The following is a 13,627-nucleotide window of genomic DNA, read 5'->3' as shown; positions in this document are numbered from 1 at the left end:
AGTTACATTCTTTTGATTCTCTTTCCCATCCATCTGGGAGCGGGGGGGAGGAAGGCAGGGTGGAGTGAGTGAATGAGCTGCGTGGCTGGGCTTAAACCATGACAGTTCTTTTTGGCACCCAAAGTGGGACAGGAAGGTTTGAGGTAATGACAGATCTGACCAGAGTGTGTCTAATCGTATTTGTGATAAGCACTCATTGCTTCAGATTAATAGTCACTCATCACAATGCTGATTTATTGGCTTTCAAAGTTGTTGCTCTTGATCTCACAGTTTCAGCATGTTGTACCTTACTTAGAGCCAGTATTTGCTGTGTTAGTATTTATCAGGTGGAGGCTTGGGCTAAGGTTCTTGTTTCACTGTACTTTATGATAATGACTTGTAATATGGAGGGGCTACAGCAGCAGGGTGGGATGGACATGGCCATGGACTTGTACCTGGCTGTCCCACTGCTCTTCACCATCCTGGCCCTCGTCCTTGCCTCCATCTTCGTGAGGCTGTGGGGAGCCAAAGGGGAGCAGCCCAGGGGGGAGGAGGTGGCCAAACCGGCTTGGAAGAGAGGCCCTGGGGACCAAGTGGCAGTGGGCCGAAGGCCAAGAAGTAGGCGGCTGCCGAGCAGTAGGAGGAGGCAGCAGAGAAGCCAAGCCCCGCAGCCAACCCAGCCCGGCATTTCCTGGCAGCCACCCACTGAGCCCTGTGAGCCCTAGCCCCAGGAGGATGTGGAGAACAAGATACCACCTTTGGGACCCTCAGCTGTGTCCAGCCTCGGGCACCTGCGACAAGTGGAGGATGCAGGAGACCACACAGCTTTTCCCAGCAAGGCAGAGGAGGAAGATCTGGACTCAGAAAAAGAGAAGCTGGTGGTGAGAGAGTCAGCAAGCACAGCAGCGACACCAGCTCCAGTGACAAGTACAGCACCATCATTTGAGAGTTCTGAAGTTTTTTAATGGCCTTTGGGTACCCTTGGGACCTGCCTGCTGATTGTGATGGGGATCATCATGCTGGGACACATACAGAGTGCAGAGACAGGACACCTGACTCAAACTAGCCAAAGGGGTATTCCATACCACAGCACGGCATGCCAAAGATGTAAACTGGGAGTTACCCGGAAGGGCTAGATCACTGCTTGAGTCGGGCTGCATGTTGGTTGGCAGGTGGTATTGTATTCTCTTCCCTTGTTATTTCCCTTATCATTATTATTATTGGTGGCAGCAGCAGTGGTTTGTGTTATACCTTAGTTACTGGACTGTTCTTATCTCAACCCGTGGGAGTTACATTCTTTTGATTCTCCTCCCTGTCTCTCCGGGAGTGGGGGAAGGAAGGAGGGGAGAGTGAATAAACGAGCTGCGTGGCTGGGCTAAAACCACGACATGACCCCACACCCCGAACTGTAGAATTATTCTATAGGGAAAAAAAGTCTGACTGGGAGTCCGTGTGCTTAGGAATCTATCCTGGTGTAAACATCCTATCAAGTGATCAGGTAACAGTGTCTATCAACACAGGAAAGTTTAACTCAGACTATTTAGGGTTTCATTCACATCTTTTTATACTTTTCAGCACTTCAGATGGTATAAATACCTGATGAATTAGGGCTTCAAAAGTGGTTCTGCCTATCATTCCATGTTGTCCAGTTAAATGTAGACAAGTACCTGGAACACTCTTGCCCCAATGGTGTTTATAATGGCAGTCCACATGTCAGCTCTATGGTGGTAGCATTTCAGGACTGTAAAGGTGATTAGGTGTTCTGCTGCTGCTAGTGTACACAAAAAGAAGAATCATTTTTAGACAGACTGCTATAGAGGTTAGTCATTATGTATTCTGTATTCAGCCAAGTATAGACAAGATTGAATTGATTTGTGACAAACAGTCTAACAAAGAGTTTCAGATAGCTTGTGGTTGTTCCTGGTATATTAGTATATGCATTGAAGAATAAGTCAAAAGTTGGTTATTTTTTGTCTCTAGAAAATCACAAGGCCTTTTTTTTCTGTTTAAATGACATTACAGTGAACCAGTTATCAACTTAATTTTCTTAGCCTTGCAGCTAAAAATGCTGGATGAATGGAAGTGACAAAGACTGCCTTTGAAATAACTTATTTTTACATGGAGTACGTAATTAATAAGAAATGAGAAGAATGAATATTCTGACTTTAGTAACAAAAGGGGAACTGTATTTTTTGTTATATGTATAAGGATGAAAACTCCATAGAAGATATGTTTGCTATTGTGTTTGTTCCAATCATTATATACATATATATCTATACCTACAATCTTACAACTGCAAGAAAAATCTGCTGTAGTTAAATACTTTAGCTCCTGACTGAACATTGTGGAAATGGACATACACGTGATGTAAACAGGACCCCTTATTATTTTAATACAGAATGGCAATATTCAAAATTCTGTTTCTAGTTCTCATAGAACACAAAATTAAACCTGAATGTTTAGTTTGTTCTTGGGTTTCCTGATCTAATACAATATTTTGAAGTTAAAATTTCCCTAGTGCCAATCGAGGAAATAAGAGCTCAGCAATTCATGAAACATCTTTTAACCTTCCCTGATTCCAATGAGCAATCTGCTGAAAATAGTTCAGACACAGCTTTTGTAGAATGATAATTTGGATGCTTTCACTTCTGAATTGGGAATCCAGACTACTGATGCATCCTGAAGGCATACACATCTGTGTCTGAAGCTGTAATGCACTATAGGTTGTCATTCTTACCCAGTTTAAATAAAACTGAATTGTAATAGGTAAAATTTACCCTGGGGTAATGTCTTTGCAGGCAAGGGCAATGAATTTGGCACTCAGTTCTAGTGGTGGTAAATGTGGCTAGCAATTCAGCATATTTCATAACACTTACAGATACATAAAGTAAACAATTGCTTTGACCTAAATGCCTGACAGAAGCAGAATATATTTAAAAGGATGAGTTGATCTGTCTTGACTAGGCAGAAAACAAAAAGAATTCAGAATATTCATAATCTTCTTGCTTTGTGATTCCATGAGGGAATTAATTTATTAGCTAAATAATTAAATGTATTGTGAGCCAAATCCTGCATAAGTTATGACAGCAAATAGTCCAGTAAACCATTTATGCTTTCTTAGTTACACTGGTATAAATGTAGCGATAGAGTGGTATCCTGGGTTTGCACAGGGTTTCATGTGCAGGATAGTTTGTACTTTCACAGGTGTACAGTGATTGATAGAAACATTGTCTATCGGCAACGGTTTCCACCACTGTAAAAAGGAGCAGAAATAAAGAATTAATTTGGATACTAATGCTTGTACACTGTGCAAGGACAAACTAAAACCAACAAACAAAAAGAAACCCCAACCCAAACAAATACAGTATCCAATCTAGCCTAGGTAAGAACATAGGCAAGCTGCTTGTGTTACAGTGTTTAGAAAAGTGCTTGTGTCCTGGGATTTTTGTGCATGTGTTCCCTTTCTGCTGCTGGTAGAGGTAAAAGGAATACGGGTGAAGGGCATTAACCTGTTCCTAACATAGCTCTCTACTTCATGACACTGTATTGCACTTCACTGAGCTTGCAATAGCTCTGTCTGATCTCATTCTGCTCCATATCTCTCTACTGCACCTTTTGCCCTGTCAGGAGTAACTCAGAGATCTCACCCCATCACCTAGGGTAGAAAATTCAATTCTGTAACACTTTGAGAACAACTGAGCTACTCCTTACGAGTTCCCAAATACAGTCTAGTCACTGAAGTGATGTTTGCTAACAGAATGCTGTTGAAAGCACTGAAAATAGTACTAAAAGAGAGCTGAAGAACCAAATAATTTTTAAAAGACAACAGAAAACTTTCAAACATTTCAGCCAATCTATCTAATTTTAAATTGAAGATTGAATCACTTTTAAGTTTTATTTATATTATACTGTAAAAATTGCCTAGGAATTTATCAGCTAAGAAACTTTACTTGTACTAAGGACTTCGACACTCATCCCAGTAATGATGCAGTGAGTAAAACAATTACAGAATATTTCAGAGTGCCTGTTTAACACTTTGCTGATGTAGCAAAACATTATAGGTGTCATGATTTAAACTCAGGCATGCAGTCTAGCTCGCTCACTCCCCCCTTTTCCTCCTCCCCACCACTCCTGGAGCGGTGGGAGAAGAATCAGAAGAATGTAACTCCCACTGGTTGATATAAGAACAGTCCAGTAACTAAAGTATAACACAAAACCACTACTGCTGCCACCAATAATAATAATGATAAGGGAAATAACAAAGGAAGAGAATACAACTGCTCACCACCCGCTGACTGATACCCAGACTGACCGAGCAGTGATCTCACCCTTCCGGGTAACTGTCCCCAGTTTTACCTCCTTGGCATGACGTGCTGTAGCATGGAATACCTCTTTTATTAGTTTGGGTCAGGGGTCCTGTCTCTCCTTCCTCCTGGCTTCCCCTCCTCCCTGGCAGAGCATGAGACTGAGAAAGTCCTCAGTCAGACTAAACATTACTGAGCAACAACTGAAAACATCAGTGTTATCAGTGCTGTTCCCAGGCTGAAAATCAAAAACACAGCACTGTACCAGCTACTGAAAAGGAGAAAAATGACAGCTACTGCTGAACCCAGTACAGTAGGGCTTAAAAAGAAGAGCTTAATCCAGACTGCTCAGCTTTCTCTTTCATCATCTCTTGAGAAGATTGAAACAAAGTACAGTGGACTAATACTAGATGCCAATAAATTAGTGCTTCATTGTTCTTCATGGAAATTAGTGATGCATAATGGTGTATGTCATTACTGCTAGTGGAAGCCATAGGAGAAATCATTATTGAATTTTAATGAATGAGTTAACTGCTTGGGATTGTCAGGAGCATAATTATTTGAAAAAAAAATAATTCTGGCATTCTGTAATTGCTACTTCAAATATTGTAGGAATTCACTGAAAGGACAATCTGAAATGATTCCACTTAAAAAAAAAAAACAAAGGACATACTAGGGAACACTTTATATATGCAGGATGTTTGATTATAGGAGTATGAATGTGATGGAAACATAGTACACAAACATGCTCTGAAAACAGATATTCCCCCTCTTAATCTGTAGCTCCTTTAACAAAATACAAGCAAATACAGGTGAATTCTGCAGTGGGATTTCTTAAATATTGCTTCTTACTGCTCCAAAATTACTCTTATCTGTAAGGAACTCAGATTTTATTGTTAGTACCACCATTTGAAGGCTAAATTCCACCCCAGGATTTCCTTATATATGAACTTCTGTTACTTCAAAGACATATTGATAGTTTGCCTGATTCCAAAGCAGAAATAAATGTGGTTAGAGTATGCTCCAACTTGCAGTGAAGTCAGGGGAGAAAAGGAGCAGGATCAGGGCCAGGCCTGGAAAGAACTGGCAGTAGCATGGGGCGGTAAAATGGCCCACGGCCCAACTGCTTGCTCTGCCTTTGCCAGGCTCTGTGGTGCCATGCTCTGACTGAGAAGGAGAGGTTTGCCAAGATGCTCTGCATTGACTCATACTATTACTTTAGAAACACTCAAACACAGTTTCATCTTAGGAGCCTAATACTATAACCTCTGCAAAGGTAACCACGCATGCTGCTCAAACATCAAGGCGAGATCTTGCAAGAGGGTACCAAAAGAGCTGTAGAAACTGGTGACAACACAACTCAGAAGGGGCTTAAGCATAAGAAAGGAGAAAATCTAAGTGATAGAATGGGAGCCACAGGTACCTACTTGAAATATGCACTCACTCCCTCAGCATGTGTAGATAGAGTGGGGCTGCAAGTCATAGAATCCTAGAATCATAGAATAGTTAGGGTTGGAAAGGACCTTAAGATCATCTAGTTCCAACCACCCTGCCATGGGCAGGGACAAGTCTTTTCAGAAACACACCGTGCAGTACTATACAAAACAACTCAATTCAGACAGGTACCCAAGAACACTGGCAATGTCATCACACAGTCATCATCTCATCTTTTGGAAGTTGTATAAACTTGCAAAAACATAAACATCTTTTTTTCACTAGACCAATCATCTATTCATTAAAAAGGAAGGCTTTCATTTCAATAGCTGTTTCCTTCTGTCGTACCATAACACTGCTGTGTTTGCGGTCTTCTTAGTCCAGAGGTCTTCCATGTGGTGCTGTGACTATTGCCTTTCAGTGCACTCTCACCTCCTGCTGGCTGCTTGTCTTGCATTTTTAAATGAACACTACAATACAGCTGATGGCCTGGGGTTTGATTAAGTAGAAAATGCAAAGCCATAAAGGGAGGCTAACCACTTTAGAGTACTTCTGACCTCTCATTATTGTCAGACACCTTAGCTGGTTATTTATCTGAATCTATTTAAGCACTCTGGGGGAAGGTGTGAGAGCATGGTGTCCCACAAACAAGAAAAAAGGATGTGGCCCAGGAAGACATCTTTCTATGGAGTGGATGGGCCTTTTAATATGAAATTCTGACCAGAACTGGACAGCCTCAAACTTCATTATATATAAGTAAAAGGTTTTCTCATGGAAAAATTCAGTTTGTGTTTGAATTGAATTGTTGATTCATTGCTTTGAAATGTTTCACCTGTCCTATTTTAAATTTGAGAAGAGCAGCTGAAAACTAAGCAAGCTTCTAGGGAAAATCCAACACAAATAGCTGATGTGACTAGAAGAAATGAGGTTTCTAAAGCAGCAAAGCTAGAAAAGTGTTTTTCTCTCTCAATGCGATTTTTTTGGTCAGATAATAGTTTCAGATCAGAAACTTTAAAGTAATGTATTTCTCTGAAGGCAATATCACTACTGTAATAAGGTCCTGTATAGCTATAAGAATGGTCATTAGTACTTGTTAATTTCATTACATCTGTATTACCATGGGGTTTTGATCTAGTGATCTGTGTGAGTGTAAAGAGTTAACAGGAAAAAATGTAGATTTATACATAGCATGAAACTGGTGATCCAGATGTAAGAAGACAATGTTACCCTTTGTTACAGAAACTGCCATCTCATTACTTTATTCCCACGTATTTCTGGTGACATATCAGTAATTGGATGCATAAGCTGTCAGACACCAGTGTTCTCAAGCTCCTTTTCAACTTGGTGTTTCATAGAACGTCAAGCTTTTTTCTCTTCATTTTAATAAAATATGGTGTTATATACAAAACTGTTTCATTGCATTCAGTGTCACGCTAATATTACTCACCAAATCTATATTGAAAGTGAGTAAAGCCACCTTCTTATTTTGAAGGAATAATGATCTCAGTTTTTATTCTCCTTAGTGCCAAATAACAATATTCAGATGTTTATAATTTAGAAATATTAGAAAAATAGACTTGGAAATAACAATATTGTAGACCACCCCTAAAAATACTAAAAGCAGATCACATTTTCCTATTAAATAAGATATCAAAGCAAACAAGGTCTAAAAAAACTGTTTGAGTTCTCACTCTGTGACTCTATGTAGAAGAAAAACTTTTCTTTCTTTACAAATTAGATAAGAATTAAGGACCTTTGAAAGAAAAGCTGATTGTGTTTTCAAACGATGGAGCTCCTTAACATTGTATTGCTCTCGGGAGACAGGTATTTACAGCTGAAAGAAAGTGACCTCAACTTTTTGCTTATTCATTTCTCTTGAAGTTTGTTTTGCAGCATGAATAATCAAATGTGAAAAGCAGTAGTCTCAGGAGGAGATTTTCATTTCAGTGTATACACTATCAGAGTACTTCCAGCACGTTAAAAATTGTCAGTTTGGTAAATACTGGAAAACTGGTGAATTTAGAGCATTATCTGCAAGCTCTGATTCACCAAAGACTCCAAGTATTCCTGGGAGAAGTCTTCTCCTACACTGTTACAGGGTAGGGGATAGAAGCTGTAATTCACAACAGGTCACACAATGTCATTAAATTTTTTGTGTTTGAACCAATCCCGGTGCTTGTCTAACTCGTAACCTCCAAAAGAGTATCTATATTCTACACCCCCTTGTTTAATTTATTCATATATTTGTCACAATTTTCTTTAGCCTCTATAAGTAAGGCACTTTGGTGGAAAAATTGGAGAAACTTGATATAATCAAGACAAAAACATTTTTTTCTTGATCTGACTTAATCTACTCAGGACATTTCGGCTTTAAAGACAAGCGATGATTCTGCTCATGGCAAACCCATTGCACAGAATATTCTTTCTGAAATAAAACAGGGGGGATAGACACTGTCATCTCATATAATTTTTTATATGTTAGAAATAAGCAGGAAAAGGGGAAAGTGAGAGCTAAGGAAGTTTTCAGGCTCCTCAATAGTCTTTAAATCCTCCCCAGTGTATGACTTAGGACTCTATCTGCCTGAAGAACACTTGACAATATCTTGTATTCCAACATGGGTTTTAAATGAGAAGTTTCTTTTACATTTGTTTTAAAAAAAAAAAGAATGAAACATCGGAGAATTTAAAATTTACTTTACCAGCTTTGAGCTTTGGTGGAGGATGTCATGCAAATGAACTTCATGTGGAGGAGAATATCAATTGCACAGGTCTTGAAAAAGCTGCCTGAATTTTGCTTTGAGGAAAAAGGAGGATTAAACCGTTGCTCCAGCAGCTGCAGTACTGTCTGAGCCCTCCAAACCAACGGTGAGTTGAGTATGGATGTCAGTGGTTTGGAGATCATGAATACGAATTGTTTGTACAATTCATTAACTTATACATTAAAAAATGCAGGAATAGCAGGTACTTGCAGCTTTCTCAACCCTCACCAAAAGGGAATGTCTTCAGAGCAAGAATATTGGCGTGTCCCCATAGCTATGTATGTGACAGACCTCTTGTTTTGCCAGCAGCCAACTGGGTACCTATCCATATGTCCATTTCACTACAAATACAGTATTGTACACCAAGGTAATAACTGCTTTATTTTTTTTTCCAGTCAGTATCAACTTCAGTAGGAGTAAAAATAGGCATAGAGGTGAAATGATCTAGGGGCATATAGGCGTCATTTGCCATTATTGTGATGGAATAGTTGCTTATTTATTGCTGAGTCTTTGTCTACAGCTAAGCAAATTGTATACAAAACCCCCATGCTGTTGGGGCCAATAATTCCTTCCAGTACACATCTTCTGGTACAAGGTCTCAACTATAGCATTATCCTCATCTGTCACAGCTGAAAGTACTGGCTGTACAAGAGCTTGTAATTGTGGTGAATCTAAACAATTAATTTCACACCATCAATGACCTTTTACACGACTGCTATTTTTTCTCCTTTTTTATCACACATCGTCTTCCAGCTCTTCAACAAGCATATATTTCTTTCTGATAATGCCCTCCCCCTGCCAATCTCAGCAATCCAGCTTGACAGCTCTATTTTTATATCAGGATGCAGTTTTAAACATAACCCCTGGTTGTTCTTTATATATTATTTACTAACTGCACATCACTGACAGAAAAAAAAATGGAAAGGATTCTGTTCTGTGCTAGAAAACATGGGGGTTACAGTCCTGATTCAATAAATTGCCTCTCACCAATTTCCATGTGAGCAGATTTCTGAAGAATTTTTCCTTTATTAAATCTTAAGATTGGAGTGTTCATTAACTCATTGCATGAAACCCCCATTCAAATGCTGAAATACTGGTATTGTTGAATGGAGTTTGTGGGTTTGGCCAACACTCCTTTTATGGGTTTGCTTAACCTTAATCATTGAAGTCACATATAAAACCATTTAAGTATCAGGCATTGCAAGCTGTCTTACCTTTCCTGAATGTAATCCCTTCTACAACAATATAATAATACACAATAAAAAGAAGTTTTGGATTCTCTTCTTGTCAAGGCAGAAAACTAGACGATTTGGAGAGTTTCTCTTATAACCCTTCAGAAAATGTGACAGGAGAGAGGCAGTGGAAAAAAAATGCTTCTTTTTTACCCTTTCCCTCATTTGAGCCTCCACTCTAGTTTAATTTTTGATACAGGGATATCTTTTAGGAGTGCTATTAAATCTCCCATGTTTACTTCCAATAATGACTAATGCAGAGGTAAGCTATAGGATAGGAAGCATAGCCTGTAGATAATTTTTGCAAGCTGAAAAAAGCAGGACCACAGGGGAGAGAGATCATTACTCTCCCTCCTCCTGCCTCTGCCTAGAGGCCTGTCCTGTACTCCCTCTTTTGTTCTTCTGTGTCATATGGAAAAGGGAGATACAGAGGACTGTTTGTCCTCTTTCAGGCAACTTTGTTAGGGGAAACTTTGCTTTTTATGATGCAAAGTAGTGGGAGGCAACACTTCACACATGTGAACTGGAACATTAGTGCAGGAGCTACAATACTTTTAGTGTGATTGCCTGAAGAAAATTGATCGGTGACCTAGGGAGAAGTTTTGTAAAGGATACTATCAAAACTGTGCACCTGGGTCACTGTTGATTGACTGAAAGACAGGACGTAGAAGAAAACGCAATGACATACTAGACTACACAAAACTGTACAGCAGTGCAGCTTACACGAGCCAATTGTCTCCCAACTAACAGTGGTCAGCTACCTGGTGCCTGCCACCCAACCTTTGCTGCAGCTGTAGGTTAGCATCCCAGCTCCTTCACTGTGCTCTCACTGTCTTTCCTTCATGACCTAGACTGACCCTGTCCTGGGGGATTGTTGTCACCACTAAAAGAAAGAAAACTGGCAAACCAAGGCATCTCAAATGAATATCAGTGGTTTGTAGTTGCCTGGACTCCTCAAGTTGTTGCAGGAGACAAGGGTCAGTGGTTCCTTGGCATGCAAATATGATATTCTTGACACATAAAAGTTTGAGAATTAATATCTACAGTTATTTCAGATTTTGGGGAAAGAATATATTTTTAAAAAATTATCTCTTGCTAAAAACATGGACAACTCTGACCAGGAGCCAAATTCAGTATTGTAATGTGAATTATATGGCTCCCATCAGCATCACTACAGCGTTTGAAAAGGAAGACTCACTAGAAAAGCAGTAAGAAAATATTTATCATTCTATTACTATACATGCTCTCTCAAAAAGATGTTCAAACATGTACCTGAGAACAGAATTTGCTCTGATGAGTTTAATGTTTTGGAGGTACCCTAGATTTTGCAAGCTAATGTCTTCCAGAGCAAAGAAAAATGTGCTTTTGTAAAGACATTTACGACAGCTGAATATACATCCAAGCCAAGAAATTTAAGTCACAGGTTTGTTGGTTAGTTTGTTTCTTAGGTGTAATTTAAAATAAAATTAAATTGTTTGCTACAGTGTTTATGATTCTGATTATTCTGGACCATTATGCTCTTCACTCCTTTCAAGATCTGCAGTGTTTTTCTCTGTCTTTTGGCATTTTATTCTAACACTGTTATTCTGAAATAAACATCTCCAGTCTTCCACTTCATAAATTTCAATTATGCCGAAGTATTACAGGGCTAGCTTGCTCACCTAAGGCATTATGAATTATTTGAGAATAAGACCACATTTTATATAAACTGAAAGCAAAAAAGGTGCCAGGTAATTATCAATTTAGCATGGATTCTTTTGTTATTCTTTAATACACCCATGTTCCTGGCCTTCTTCCTCCAAGCTGGAAGTTTCTAAAACCAGATGATATGTCTATTATTGTGTTTAAAAGAGAAATAAATATAATAGTGTGCTGAAGAATTATGCATCAGGACTTCAACATATGGTCTCTTTTAGTGAGTCAGTTAAGAAACAACTGCAGTGGATTATAACTAGTGTTGCTTCATCACCATTCAGCATCAGACAATTAAAGGGAAAAGTAACATGGAAAGAGGAAGTGTATGAGACAGAAAGCTTCACTGAAGGCAACATAGAATGCTCATAAAAGTTCTTTAATACACTAGTGAGGCCAGTGTGGTCATAATTCTAACTTCTGTGAGAGAAACTTCCAAATGTTTATCCTGATGGTATCTGAAAACACTTAGGTTAGGCTGCATCTTGATTTTATTCCAAATTCCCTAACCCATCAAGATTTTATTCCTCCATTTAAGCAGTAGGGAGGGAACCTTGTAAAAGTATGATACTGGAATTTTCTACCAGCTTTTATTTTTAACATTCACACTATTTTGTAACAAAGGCTTTGATTGGATAGGTCTCTTAGTGTTGTGTTTTAGCATAAAGTGAGAAGTCACTTAATTCTTTCCAGTCAACAAAAAAAATGACTAGCATTCCCTTAGTCAAAGTTCATCCACCTAACTTTAGCCTTATAACTGTGGCACCTATCATTAGCAGCCATTGCTCTCAGTCTGTGCTACAGCTGGCATGAAGAAGGTGAAGCAGCATAGAAGGGAACACAATTCACATGACTGCCCAGTTGTTTCTATTTATTAACAAAACAGTTGAGGACCACTTGATCCCTAACTTTATTACTTTGTTGAGTTCCAGAGTCAGGTAAGATAAATCCAAGCTTTCTAAATGCACAGGGTACGGTTAAAAATGAACCTGCATGAGAAGATAGAGTCAAAACTAACTGAGTCACATTCTCACTCCTTTCTGTTATCTCTTAACCACTCTGTGGCAGCATCACTCTCTGTCCTGTTCATTATATTCTTTATTCACATTCATAGAATAAATATATTCTGCTCATATCATGCAAGAGAAAAAACCTAACTATTTTCCAGTCTTTGTAAGGAATTCTCAAGAGAACAGAGAGTATTCCAAGAAAGGAAGTTGATAGATACGTTAATAATATCATCTGGTCCTCATCTTTCTATACATCTTGCCTTCCTCTTTGATGTAAAAGGTTCTCATCTTCTCTCCATCAAGAAACACCCCTCTCTCATGTCCCTTCATATCCTTTGATCTCATCATCCCACCCATCCCGCTACATTCTTTTCTCATCTATAATCTGCCACACATCCTCTGATGTCTTGCCTCCTGTGTATTTTTTGCTGCTACACTTCCCAGGATGAGCAAGTCTTTTTTTCCCCCCTAACATCCTGATGTCATGTCATGCATCTCCATACTCTAGTATTTCCACCAGTTTCCACTCTTTTCCTGCTTCAAATTCAAACTCATGTTCCTCATTCTCAAGACTTCAAACAGGGCTGTCAAGTTTTTGTATGCAAGGCTCTACTGCTTACCTTACTAACAAATCTCTGTTACATCTCGTAATCTTGCATAAAAATTAACTTCCCTATTACACATCAATTAGGTGTTTCCTGAACACCATGCAATATGACACTTGTCCTTCAAGACCATCTTGCTCTGGGGTCTTTCACAGAACATATTCCTCCCTGCCCTCTTTCTGTCCCTTATAAAGAAACTTGCCTCACAAGGCTGAAGTTAGCTTTTGTTAAATCCCTCCTCCCCACAAGTGGCTACACAACTGAAATTAGGAAATACTGAAAATACTAATTTTTCAGCTATCAGTACTGTGAATGAGTTGTGCTAAATGAATAATTCTTGCTGATAGTAATCTGAGATGTAACATTTGGATGAATTTAATTCCATTTCAAAGTAGTTTCTAATGAGGAAGGCAAGATGGTCTTTCTGTAACAGGAATCAAGAAGCCCTTCTTCTGCCTTCTAAGCGTTTAGCTTGCTCAAGGCCAGCTTCACTGACAAGGGCTGCTGTGAACAAAGTAAGAAGCCTCAGTAAGCAGTTCTCCACTTCCCCTGGGATCTGTTTTTGAGCTCTTGACCTGGACCCCAGCTGAGCTACAGTCCCATATGGTTTGC

This window comes from Melopsittacus undulatus, chromosome 5 (assembly GCF_012275295.1).
Source record: "Melopsittacus undulatus isolate bMelUnd1 chromosome 5, bMelUnd1.mat.Z, whole genome shotgun sequence".
Classification (NCBI taxonomy): domain Eukaryota; kingdom Metazoa; phylum Chordata; class Aves; order Psittaciformes; family Psittaculidae; genus Melopsittacus; species Melopsittacus undulatus.
The sequence above is the reverse complement of the archived record's forward strand: the minus strand, read 5'-3'. Positions refer to the sequence as shown.